Source organism: Tachysurus fulvidraco, chromosome 1 (assembly GCF_022655615.1).
Source record: "Tachysurus fulvidraco isolate hzauxx_2018 chromosome 1, HZAU_PFXX_2.0, whole genome shotgun sequence".
In the NCBI taxonomy this organism is placed as follows: Eukaryota; Metazoa; Chordata; class Actinopteri; order Siluriformes; family Bagridae; genus Tachysurus; species Tachysurus fulvidraco.
Genome location: NC_062518.1, coordinates 42608304 through 42621728, shown reverse-complemented (window position 1 = coordinate 42621728; position 13425 = coordinate 42608304). Strand labels below are relative to the sequence as shown.

Below are 13425 nucleotides of genomic sequence, written 5' to 3'. Positions count from 1 at the left end.
TGGTCACTTCATGCGTTTTCTGTGATCAGATAGCTATCCGATGGTAAAAAGACCAGTTCTAAATGCCCTCCGAAACGGTTTTGAGACGGATATAAATAGGATCGTTCAAACCCTTCAGGAGGTGGTCTAGGACGCGTTTCAGATGAAACTGGACAGGTGTAAATGAATGTGGTTGTTCAAGCCACATACGTCAGCGCTATACTCTTCCCAAACGGAAGTACGTCACTCACAGGTGACTCGCGTGTCATGCATCGCGCCAGAAACACCAGTTTTCTCACCAGCACTGGCTCTGATCTTTCACCCAGGTGTCTCGTTGGGTCCTAAAATGCACTGCTGCCGCCAGCGAAAATGCAGCAAACAGTAAATGCTGTTTTTTCATTTCAATTAAACCGGAAATGAGATCGATATCCGATTCGCCAAGACGCATTTATGTAGTCTAATGTAAATGGAACAGTTTTAACAAATCAGATAGCTATCGGATCAGAGAAAACACATGAAGTGACCAGGTGTAAAAAGGCCCTATCTGACTAGCTAAATTAGCTGTGCAGTGCTGCCAGTGCACGTGTGAATGTGTGGCAAATGGTGTACATGGCTCACGGGTCAGGTAGGAGGGCCCCTTACAGAATTTTGCTTAGGGAGGTCAGGATCGGCTCTGCTCATAAGTATCTAAAATATGAAGTTGTTTATCCCCAACCAATAAAATTCAGTGTAAGATTATTTTAATATATGCCTGTCTTGCTCTCTCTGTTTTTGTGAGTCATTGTTGCTGTTGCCGTATCCGTTAACGGTGTCATGTGCGAGCCTTAAAACATCGTCATGTCCAGGTAATGTTTTGGTTATTACTGTACATACTGTATGTTTTTCATGGTTAAGTTTTATATATTTCCTCTTTGTAGTTTAAATGGGCCTTCGCTTTTAATGTAAATTGAGTGTAAGGAATAAGTGCCTCCAGGTGATACAATTGCTTTGTTGATTATTTGCCTAAAACAGCACTTCCCTTCATGTGACGGGATTCATATCTACAGAGACGAACTGATATTAGAAAAAAAAAAACTTGTGAAGAAGTTTAACAGCCGCCGACAGACAAGACTTTATATCGTCTCTCCCAACAACACAAGCTCTTTTATTTATCCAGGATGAAAGGGATGTTTCTAAGATGGTGACGATTTCCCCTGTGATGTTGTTTAGTCGTTCACCGGTAAAGCAGGAAGTGGAAACACAAAGTCCAGCTTAATTGATTGCAGTGCATGATGAGGCTGAGACAAACTCACTGTAGAGGGAAACGATAATAATAATGAAGCGTGTTGTGTGTTGTGTGAGCTGGGTTTCAGTCCGTACTGAGCTTAAGCAGATGTGGAGGCTCAAGCGGTTAAAGCACTGGGTTGTTGATTGGAAGATCAGGGTTCAAGCCCCAGCACTGCTAAGCTGCCACTGTTGGGCCCTTGAGTGAGGCCCTTAAAACTCTCTGCTGCAGTGGTGCTGTATCATGGCTGCCTCTGTGCTCTGACCCCAACCTCCAAAAGTTAGGATATGTGAAGAAGGAATTTCAGTGCAAAGTATGTGACAAAATAAAGGCTTTTCGAAGAAAGATAAAGATGCAGTAAGCAAGAGTTTAAAATACATTTTACAAATTCCCTTTTTCTATTTCAATGCATCTGCAAAAAGGTCTTTATTTATTTATTTATTTATTTATTTATTTATTTTGTTTGTTTGTTTGTTTGTTTGTTTGTTTGTTTGTTTAATTATTATTATTTTTTTTATCTTACAAAAGAATTGGGCTTCTCTGGGCACTTGCAGATTCAGTTAGTGTTGAAATTATTTTTTTTATTTTTTTTTTTTGGTCATTGATACTAAAAGTGACTAGTGCACATTTAAGGGTAGCAGATTTTTATTTTTATTTTTTTTTAATAAATGAGAAAAAAAAACTTTTTAGCCACAAAGAATTGCAGGAAGTGTCATTGTGTGTAAGCAGTGTTAAGAAATGTATATATAAAAAAAAATCATATATATTACATATAAACAAATATCTGAAATAATGGCAGAGAAAAAAACTTCATTATATAGTAACCTTTTATCCTGTAATTTTATTTGTTAAATAATTTCATTGTGGAATTGTTACACAATGTAACCTTTTTAAATATGGTCACTGATTATTTTGTAATTTATCATCATTAATTATAAAAGTATACATATTTTATACCAAACTTCAAATATGAAAAAGTCTTATGATTGTGGTTTTATTTTGGCTAACAACGACATTTGCGCTTTCACAGCTGTATCTGAACATGTGTTTTATTTACGGTAAATTTTACTGCCTTTTTTTTTGAAAAATTTCCATGCCTTTAAGACTCTGGAAATAATTCAGCATAAACATTTTTCTGGGTGTTATCAAGCTTGCATGTTGCTTTTATACACCAACCTTTGTTAAATCAGAGCATTTAGATTTAAACTTTAGATTGGACCAAGTGATTATTAGAAAAGGTTCATTTCGATAATCTGGCTGAAGGAACATTATTTGCTTTCCTAATATGTTTACTGACCTTTTCTCTGTAAACCATTGCATTGATTAACAGTTGCTGTAGCAGAGGTGTCTCGTGAATTTGAACAGATTTATCGGGTTTATTCTGTTCTCTGAACAGACAATTGCGCATGGACAACTGGGACAAAAAAAAAGATGCGACAAATGTAATCAGCAATTCTTGTACTGTAGACACTGAGACCCTAATGGCCTGATATTTTGCCTCATTGGTTTTATTTGTTAACAGAAAAAAAGGTCAGCTTCTGTCTTTGTTTGGCATTTCCACTATCGCTGTCCAATCAAACCTTCAGTGTTTATTTTTACACCACAGAGCTATTAAATCCCTAGTTCTGATTGGTCAGGAGGAGTTGACAAAAATTTTTTTAACACAAACTCAGACAATGAAAATGGATTTGATTGAAAATATAAAGTGCCCTATAGGCTTTTCTATATTTCAAGGAAGTGCCTGTAGGCATGCAAGCAAATGGGATTAAGTTTCCAAAAGGCTTTCCGATGTGTGAGGAAATCGGATGCTGTGCCCTATAGGCTTTTAAACGTGTGAGGAAATGAGATGAAGTGTCCTATTAGCATACATGGAATTGCCATATAGGCTTTCCTTCATAAGAGGAACTTAGTTTCATTGCCCTATAGGCTTTCCGTCAGAAGAGGATGTTACTGTACTGTTACTGTACTGTATTTTGGTTGCTGTTTCTGCAATTTACTTACTACAGCATGGTTGGTGGCGGAGCGTGATAAAGTTGGCCACTTTCCCAGTCCTGGTCGCTGAGGCGAGGGACCACATTGTGTGGACGCTGCCCCGGAAGAGCATCTGGAAGAAGTCTATAAGTCAATAAGAGCGAGCATGGTGCAAAAACCGCGTCATGCTCAATTTCTTATGGAATTGTTTCATTTTTGTTTTTTCTGGCTTGGTGGTTGTTGGTTCTCATGGTACGGCTGTTTGTGTGCAATATTGTTCTGCTTACGGGGATGGAACAGGTAAGAAGAAGAGTGCTCATACATTTTTGCAATATGTAGTATCTTTGTCTGTCTAGACACCTTAGTTAAGGAGCAGGTGCCACCCCCTGTACTTAAGTTTGTGAGGGAAGTGTAGCGTGGTTAGGATTTTAGATTCACTTTTGTTTGTAGGTGAGTGTGTATAAAAAAAAAAACATGTTAGGTAAGTGTGTTTGGTTTTCTTGGTCTCCTTTCTTTAGCACCATCCCACATCCAGCTTGGTAATCACCCTTTGCTAACCCTGAGACTCCCCTAGACCTAACTCTGAGATGCAGTGCCCTATATGCTTTCCTAAATATGGGGAAAGTAGATGCCATGCCCTATAGGATTTAATAACTGATGATATGTGAATCAATGAAATGCAGTTGAAATTAGATGCTGTGCCTTATAGGCATTAGTACATATGAAGAAATTAGATGCTGTGCCTTATAGGCATTAGTACATATGAAGAAATTAGATGCTGTGCCTTATAGGCATTAGTACATATGAAGAAATTAGATGCTGTGCCTTATAGGCATTAGTACATATGAAGAAATTAGATGCTGTGCCTTATAGGCCTTAGTACATATGAAAAAATTAGATGCCGTGCCCTATAGGCTATAACATATGAGGAAATGAGTTGCATTGCTCTATAGGCATTCCTTTATACAAGAACCTCAGATGCAGTGCCCTTTTAAGCTTTCTTACATGTGAGGAGGCAAGGTGACCTATAGGCTTTTTTAAATGTGCCCTAAAGGCTTTAATAACTATGAGGAAACGAGCTGCATTGCCCTATAGTCTATAGGCTTTCCTTTGTGAAGAACTGAAATGCAGTTGAAATTAGATGAGAGGCAATTTGAGGAAATTAGATGCTGTGCCCTTTAGGCTTTTATACATATGAGGTATACTCATATATAGAGCTGCATTGCTCTATAGACTTTCCTTTATACGAGGAACTGAGATGCAGTGCCCTATTAAGCTTTCCTACAGGTGAGGAATAGATGAAGTGCTCTATAGGCTTTGATAACTACAGTTTGAGGAAATGAGCTGCCTTGCCCTACAGGTGAGGGTCTGAGATGAAGTGCCCTATAGACCTATAGCTTATAGCTGCTATAACATAAGGACTAACTTGTTTCTTGGACCTCCATAACATTCACATCATAACATTCATGCAAGCACATAAGAACTATAAAGTATTGGGAAAGAATCTGGTCAAAACATCACTCAGTAAAACATGCAGAGGCAGAAATCGGCATAAAATGAAAGTCAGGACGTTTTCACACGATCGCAGATCTATTAAACGTTGGCCGTAAACTCTATTTCACTTTAAGGATCCTCCTTGAAGTGGAACTGAGCAGATCAAAGAGGACAAGTCTTAATTTCTCAGCCAGGCTGAAGGTCGTGGAGTGAACAGGATGAGATGAAACAGGCTGCTGTGAATATGCAGATGGAAAATCTCCCACAGTCCATCATACTGAACGAGCAGATGGGAAGAGCGAGCGACGGGTCTGCTTTGAACCGTCCACCCTTCCAGCACATGGTAATGAAACTCAAACCTCACTTTTGCACTGCAAAGAAATCATAGGTCAATTATTTTTTTTTTATTTTTCTAATTCTAGCCTGTCCCAGATCACCAGCAGCTGAGTGTGAAGCAGCATGAGGCATGACATTTGTTTCTCAGAGGCGAACTTAAACAAATCACTTTGCCCCCAATAATTGCACACTTACCTATTTTAAGAAACTCAGGAGAGCTGCCCATTTTCCAGTTGATGCAGGTGACCAACGGGGTCAGTGGCTTTCATTATGTGTGAGCGCACATTAATTACAATTCAGGTTTGAAAGGAAAAAAAAGGAGGGGGGGGGGCAGCAGCACTGGTCACCATGACAACAGCCCCGGCAGGAAACGGCATTCAATGCTTTGTGTTTGTGGGAGACTTAAAGCCAAGTGCCCTAACAGCACCTAGAGTGACTGATTGGCTGCATGAGCATCATGGAATATAATTTTTTTTTACATTGATATGTTGTGTATACTGTATTTATCTCAACGTAAAAATGAGGTTCAAACAAATCATTTCTAAGATGATAATGCTCTAGATTGTCTAGATCGAAGCTTAAGAATCCGGATGGTTTCAGGTTAATTGGCATTTCACATAAAATGATTCTGTTTGTCGTAGAACAATGTGGAACAATGTTGTGGTTGAATGATGCTACTCAGAAAACACGTGGGAATGTTTTTATTTATTTATTTATTTATTTATTTATTTATTTATTAAGTTTTTATTCTACTTTTCATGGATTAATGCATGGATGGATGGATGGATGAAAGGATTGAGGATTGAGTGACAAGTGGATGGATGGATCTATGGATGGATTAAATTAAGGGCTGGATGGATCTTTAAATATTTGGAAGTATACAAATGAAAGGAGGGATGGATGGTTAGACTAGTTGAGAAATAGCAAAAGTGAATGGATGGATGGATGGATGGATGGATTGAGGGCTAGATGGTTTGATAAATGATGTGCCCTATAAGCTTTTATGCATAAGTGGAAATTAGCTTCATTGCCCTAAAGGCTTTCCTACAGCTAAGGAAACACAGAGAGTCATACAGCATTTTATGTCATATTGCGCATGGTTGTGTACGTAACAAATAAAAAAGAAAGTTAGTTAGTTAGAAAGTTCTGCCACCGATCTTTGTCCATATATACAGTATTTTTTATATTTTCTATATAGTTATTCCCTTGGCTTTTTTTGTACAATTCTATTTTTATATTTTTATTTATCTCTTTTTAATAACATTTTATTTTTATTTTATAGCGTTATATTTAATTCTTCATATATATTTTATTTTTTCAATTCTATTTTATTTTACTTCTTATATCACGGACAGTCATAAAGCATTACGCGGCATGTCGTACCATGTAAGGTCATGTATGTGTGTGTGGGGGGGGGAGAGACTTGATTTAGTAAATAACAAAAAGTTAATCCAGCATGTGATAAACTTTAAAAAACACACACTTTTCTCTCTGAGACAGTTTTCAGGGGAAAAATTATGCAATGTTTCACAATAAGCAACTCAAGATACAGGCCTAAGTAGCGGCCTTGAAACGTTCACACAACACAGTTAGCAGTGAGGAAATGAGGTAATTTGGGGTTGCTGTTGGTCTGTGGGAAAATTTCTGCGGTTGGTCGTCTGCCACGTCAGTCAAACTGCCTCTTCTTGTAAAAAAAATAACCAGTTAATGGAATGTGCTAGAAGTCTGGCTTGTGAAACTCAATATTGTCCAAAGCAATGATAGGATAGTTAATGGATTTCCAGTCTTACAGAAGGAAAAGTGAGAAAAAGAGAAATCTTCCTTATTGAAGGTCTCCATCTGAATCAGTGAGTCAAATCCATCATGGTTATACAAAACGATCAAAGAACTACATTTAATGTCGGCCTAAAGCGGTACACACCCTCTTTCATTCTGTGGGATGATGAACCGCTCTTACGTTATTGAACTTTTTCTGTAATTGCTTTATAGCCAGGCAGATATGAAGTAAATAAAAGAACGAGCGCCGCATGGTTCTGTGTTTACTAAACAGAAATATAATACATCCACACACACACACACACACACACACACACACACACACACACACACACACACACACAAACGCAATCTTCTACGGTCCTGCGGCTCGTGTCTGGTGACTTTGTGGCATTTCAAGCAAACATGCTTTCGCTGCATTAATGAACTGCATATCACTTAATACATGCGACGCCAGTAACGTTTCACCACAGATATAAATCATTCGTTTTACACTCGTTTATATTTTCTCGTCCTTCCTATAAATCACAAGAACAAACGCTAAAAGGTTTCGTGCCCAGAACTTGTGGTCTGCCTGTAAGCCCTGCTTGTTTGTGTGCTTTCTGTAATCCAGCACATTCCCAGAGCAAGGCCTGGCCGCAAAAACAACACGCAAACCAGGGGAAATCCAGATGGTAAACCGGCTCGCAGCATGAGCCTTTCATGCGCTGATGATTATTTTTTGCATCTCCAGGACCACAATAAGAGGAGATTTTGTAGCTCGGCAGTGGAGTGAGTAATAAAGACATAGCATGCCTTCGACGTACAGGAGAGAAATTAATATATGTTGTGTTTATAGTCAGACATAAAACACACTGCGAATCATCGACTTAACTCATGATTAAACATGATTCGTTAACAAACTATTCCGTTTATTTGAATGACTCACGGAGATGAATGACCTGATTTCAGACGCTGCCATTTTCTTTCAGATTTGGCTGAACCACAAAATGTAAACTATGTAAAACTGAAAAACCCTCCATTTCCACCCAGTCCTTCAGAATGATTAAACTGAGCTTTCTGTTTCAACAGAAATGCTGTAAGTCATACAGTATTTGTGGCTATTTCTGTGCTAAACTTGATCGCTGAATCATTTTGGACGGTGAATCGTTTCGATCATGACCTGAGATTTGATCGTCTCTTATTGAACCGATCAACATTTGAATCATTGAATCATTTCATTCATGACAAAGAATCATAAAGTCAATATGATCCTCGCTCCTTCGGGGGATCAGTGTCTGAGTGACTGAATCATTTCTGTCATAACTGATATTAAAACCTCCTTATGTAGTCTATTAATTAGTGAATGAGTCAATGAATCATTTCAGTCATGATGTGATTTGATCGATATTCGTGTGACTGAATCATTTCTGTCATAACCAAAATGTAATCATATCTTGTTTAACAGATTATTGCTTGAGTCAGTGAATCATTTCATCGCCATGATTCATTTCAGTCATGACCAAGATATGATTCTTGTTCATTAGTTCAATGTTTGAAGCACTGAATCATTTCAATCATGATGTGTCTTAATCCTATCTTATTCAGTGAATCACTTTGTGTAGAAATCAATCAATCTGGACATGACCAAGACTTGTTCATCTTTTGTTCACCATATTATTATTTGAGTCAGTGAATCATTTCTGACATTAATGAGATTTGATCCTTTCTCCTTCAGAGAAACAGTGTTTTTTGTAAAACATTCGTTTCTGGACGTCAATAGTTTTGGTCATATCTGATATTTGATACTCTTTTGGTCAGCAGGTCAGTGTTTGAGTCAGTGAATCATTTTGAAGATATATTCAAATTCAGTTAATCAGTGTTTGAGTCAGTGAATCATACTGGATATCCATTCTCAAGCAATGGATCAGTGGTTGAGTCAATTAATAATTTTAATTATGGTTGAATATTACTTCTTATGAAATCAGCATATCATTGTTTAAGTAAGTGAATCTGTCATAAATGGGATTTTATCCTCTCTCAACAAAACCACATTTTAGCGATTCTGGTCAATTCTTTTGGTCATAACTGATATCGATTCTCTTTTTTCCAGTGGAATAGCATTTGAGTCAGTGAATCTTTTCAATCATGAACAAGATTTGACACACTGTTTGTCCAGAGGATCAGTGATGACGTCAGTGAATCATTTCGATCATCATTGGTTCATTTTGGTCATGACCAAGATTTCATGTTCTTCTTGTTTATTAGATCGGTGATTGCAGCACTTAATCATTCAGTGAATCCCTTTTTTTTTTTTTGCTTTATCTATCCTTACTTTTTAAACACATGAACTGTATAATTTTATTATTTTTTTTATTCAAATCCATCCATGCCCATCTATAAACCGCATTCCTTCCAGTTAGTGAATCCTGACCAAAATTCACTCTACTCTTATTTATTGGATCAGTGACTCAGTGAATCTTTCTGTCAAGACCGAGATTTGCTCTGTTGTGTTCAGCAGATCAGCTGAGTGAGTGAGTTCAATGAGTTTCGTTCAGGCTCCGTTGGTCAGAGCTGGAGATTTCAAGCATTTCAGTCAGTGCATGCAGTAGTAAATGGTGTTGAGTGGGAAAAAAAAACTTGCTAAAAGGACTTTATAAAATCACACAACCTGGCATTGATTATATATTGTTGTTTTTTTATTGTTATTTATTTATTTAAGCTGTTTGGGGGTTGCATTAGAGGGAAGGATCATCTGGGCTCCATGAATCTTTTTAAATCCTATTCCAGGAAAAGTTTTTTTTTGTTGTTTTTTTTTTTTTTGTCCCGTATGTATCAAGACACAGTGACTTGGCACTTACTTAAATGGCTCCATTGTGAGTTTCTGAAGGCTACAGTATGCTTACTCAGTCCTCTTCTCTTCAAGACTTACAGTAAATATGTTGGCATGAAGGCCAAAAATGGTGTGGGATTTTTTTTTCTATTTTTTGTTTTATTTTTTGCTTCTAATGTCCAAAATGTCCAAACTATCTAAAATGCAAAACTGTGTACTATTACTGTACAAACAAAAGAACTCAAGTCAAGTCAAGAACCTTGTATTGTCATTTTAACCATATATAACTGATGCAGTACCGAGTCCTGGTGAAAGCTAGTTTTTTTTTTCACTATGGTGCTACACAGAACAACACAGTGCTAAGGACATAAAGTAAGTTGTCCTAACCACATGAAGTGCAAACAAACCAACAAAACACTACAGGACAGAGACGCATAATAGCGCCGACCAGTGTGTATTCTGTATGTCATTTAGTACATTATACAGTATAGTGCAAAAATAGAGGAATTCTGAGCAAATCCTTGTCTAGGCCTGTTCCATGAGTTTATTTTTTTTAAATAATTCCGTTGAAGTATGGTTGAAAAGCAATGTCTGAATTTCATTGGTTAACATTCATAGAATTTTTATTTATTATTACTTTTGTCAGATTAAAGTTTTTTCTGTGACCATTGTGAGGTTTTTCTTTCATTGACCGAAGGGTAACAACAATTTTGTCCACATGTGTGTATATATATATATATATATATATGTATATATGTATATATGTAATAGCAGCGCAAATCCAGTAGAGCAAGTCCAGCATGTGCAAAAACAAGATGTAAACAGCTTAATATGGATGGTGCTGTTTTTAGTCTTATCACCAGTCATGATTTGAGAATAGGAATAAAATCAATTTGGGAGTTCAAATGAGTTTATTTTACATCCTTTATTAAGAGCCGCTCTGAAAAAAAAAAGAAGTAAAAAGCACACTTTGAATATTTTCATGTCTCTGAAATGTAGTTACTTTCTCCATTTAATGTCTCTATTGATGAATTAACTCAGCTAACCCTGACCGGGGTTAAACTAGCCAATCAAGTGAAAGAACACGGTGATTCAGCGCCTCTGATTATACCGTTGAAAGAATAATTATTATTACAGGTTTGTAAAGACATTCTCGGTAAGTCCACTTTGCGATTGATAATTGCGGTTCTTTGCATAAAAAGTATTAGTCCTTGTTAGCCTCTGTGCTCCGTTTTCTGCTTCACAAGAAGGTCATTCTGCTCTAAACTGTCCTCGGTCTTCACCCCAGATGATTAATGAAAAGCCGCTTCACATCAAACACAGGGACGTTTCTGAAGAGATTTCCAATTTTAAAAGAAAAGTTCACGTTCCTGTACCAATGCTGCTTGGAATATTCGTAACAACGGATAAAAAGTAACCCTGTGGCCAAGCACTGGTATCTTAGATCTTACATTTTAATGATCCAGACGTTGCAAATATCCAGTTTACACAAGCTTTCTGTTTATTGATCAGATAAGGCATGGGGCAGCTGGTTGAGTCGTTAGTGATAAGCAGAGTACCAGAGATCTTTGAGGAAGACCTTTAACTTTCCATTGATTGGTGTTTTCCATTTTTTTTTTATTATTATTTTATTTTATTATTTCTTTTCTGAGGATAAAACATGATCCTGAGCTCGGGTTACTCTTCCTGTACTGTAAGTGTGTGTTCGACTCCATGGTCACGTGGTGGATTAGATGAGAATTACCCCAGGGGTTACATACGGTGCCTTGAGGTGGACTGTTCAGGATGTCATCCCACTTTGTCTCCAGCAGTGTACTAGAAGCACAACACAAGTCAAGTTCCTCAACCTTTTAGCTTCTCCGCACGTTCCACACACTGGTGGGGAAAAAAAATCACTGGCTAATCTGATTCAGATTCAGATTCACATATAGACTGATTCTGATTCAGTATTTCTGTAATTCACATTCCCGTATCGTTTCGACAGTAATGGCGCGTTCATAATCTAAGACTAATCAGAAATATATTCGAAATATTGTGTTATTTAGCAAATACTGTACTCACTAACAGGGTTGGGGGCTCGAGTCCTGCCTCCGCTCTGAGTCTATGGAGTTCACATGATCTCCTTCTGCTTCAGGGATTTCAGTTTCCTCCTGCAGTCCAAAGACATGCACCAAAATACTAATTGGCATCTCGAAGTTGCCTGTAGTGTGGGAGTGTATGTGACTGTGGCCTGTGATGTGTTGGCACCCAAGTCCCCTGGGATAAAGTCCCCAGGTTCCCTTTGACACTGTGTAGGATGTGAATGGATGGATTGATAAATTGAAATGAATGAAAAATTATTTAAGCTGTCTAGTTTTTTGTTAACGTGACAATCTGCATATTTGTTTGTTTGTTTGTTTGTTTATTTGTATTATTAAGTATTAAAGAGAAAGTTTGTCACATTCATGGCTTATTGTCATAAAAATAGAATCATTAAGAATAAAAATAGAATTTCGATCAAATTAGGGATAGATGTTCGAGATGTATAGTATTTTGGATTTAAAATGTATATCTTTACATGAATTTTAAACTTAAATAAATACATACATTTCATTTTTATTATTATTTTGTTCCTTTTGTTTCTGTACTTCTGTAAAGCTGCTTTAAAACGATGTGGATCGTTAAAAGTGCCGTACAAATAAATTGAATTGAATAAAATGATAAGAAAATAGAATTTGCTGTACAGGTGGGAATTTGATTTTCATTCATTCATTCTCTACCGCTTATCTGAACTTCTCGGGTCACGGGGAGCCTGTGCCTATCTCAGGCGTCATCGGGCATCGAGGCAGGATACACCCTGGACGGAGTGCCAACCCATCACAGGGCACACACACACTCTCATTTACTCACACACTACGGACAATTTTCCAGAGATGCCAACCTACCATGCATGTCTTTGGACCGGGGGAGGAAACCGGAGTACCCGGAGGAAACCCCCGAGGCACGGGGAGAACATGCAAACTCCACACACACAAGGCGGAGGCGGGAATCGAACCCCCAACCCTGGCGGTGTGAGGCGAACATGCTAACCACTAAGCCATTCTGGAAAATTCCAGGCCTATATATATATATATATATATATATATATATTTTGAACATCCCTAAACAAGTCATATGGGGCAACTCAAAACACATTTCTCTCTTCTTCTAGTGTCTTGTGTTTGAATTGAGTTTCTTTCCATCTGAGCTATGAGAAACATTTCTAAAATCTTGGACCTTGGAATAAAAAGTGGACATAAATAAAATAAAAAAATAAATAATAAATATTATACATATATTGGGGCAGTGGTAGGTCAACTGGTTAAGGCTCTGGGTTTGTGGATCGCTGCTGGGCCCTTGAGCAAGGCCCTCAGCCCTCCCTGCTCTGGGGGCACTGTATCCTAGCTGCCCCTGCACTCTGACCCCAACATCCACAGATTTTTAGAAATATTTCTCAGAAGAGAGAAATGTGTTTTGAGTTGTCCCATATGACTTGTTTAGGGATGTCCGTTTTCCCCATGATGCTTGTTTTTGTCTGTTCCAGCTCAGTGAGGTTCCAGCACTGAAAGAGGAGGAGGGCCGAATGTTACTTATTACAGCAAGACAGGAAATCAGCGTAGCTTGTAAGATTCCACTAAGCAGCACTGCTCAGGAATTTGTGGCTAAAGGCTACATGAGAGAAGCACCGGGTGAGAGAATATACAGGAACGTCTGAGAAGGGGGTTTAGTGCTGCTACAATGTGATCAAGATGTTCATGGTCCATGCTTTCTCACG

At 37.8% G+C, this 13425-nt stretch overlaps 1 long non-coding RNA gene across 1 annotated transcript in view; it reads right to left on the bottom strand.

The window, feature by feature from the left end:
- Positions 1 to 10350: 10350 nt before the first annotated feature.
- Positions 10351 to 13425, bottom strand: part of LOC125146003 — a 4427-nt gene continuing 1352 nt past the window's right edge. The window contains exons 2-3 of the long non-coding RNA XR_007144502.1: positions 11694 to 11782; positions 10351 to 11507 (exon numbers count right to left, since the gene is read on the bottom strand). This is a non-coding gene — a long non-coding RNA (uncharacterized LOC125146003). The remainder of the gene's footprint in view (positions 11508 to 11693; positions 11783 to 13425) is intronic.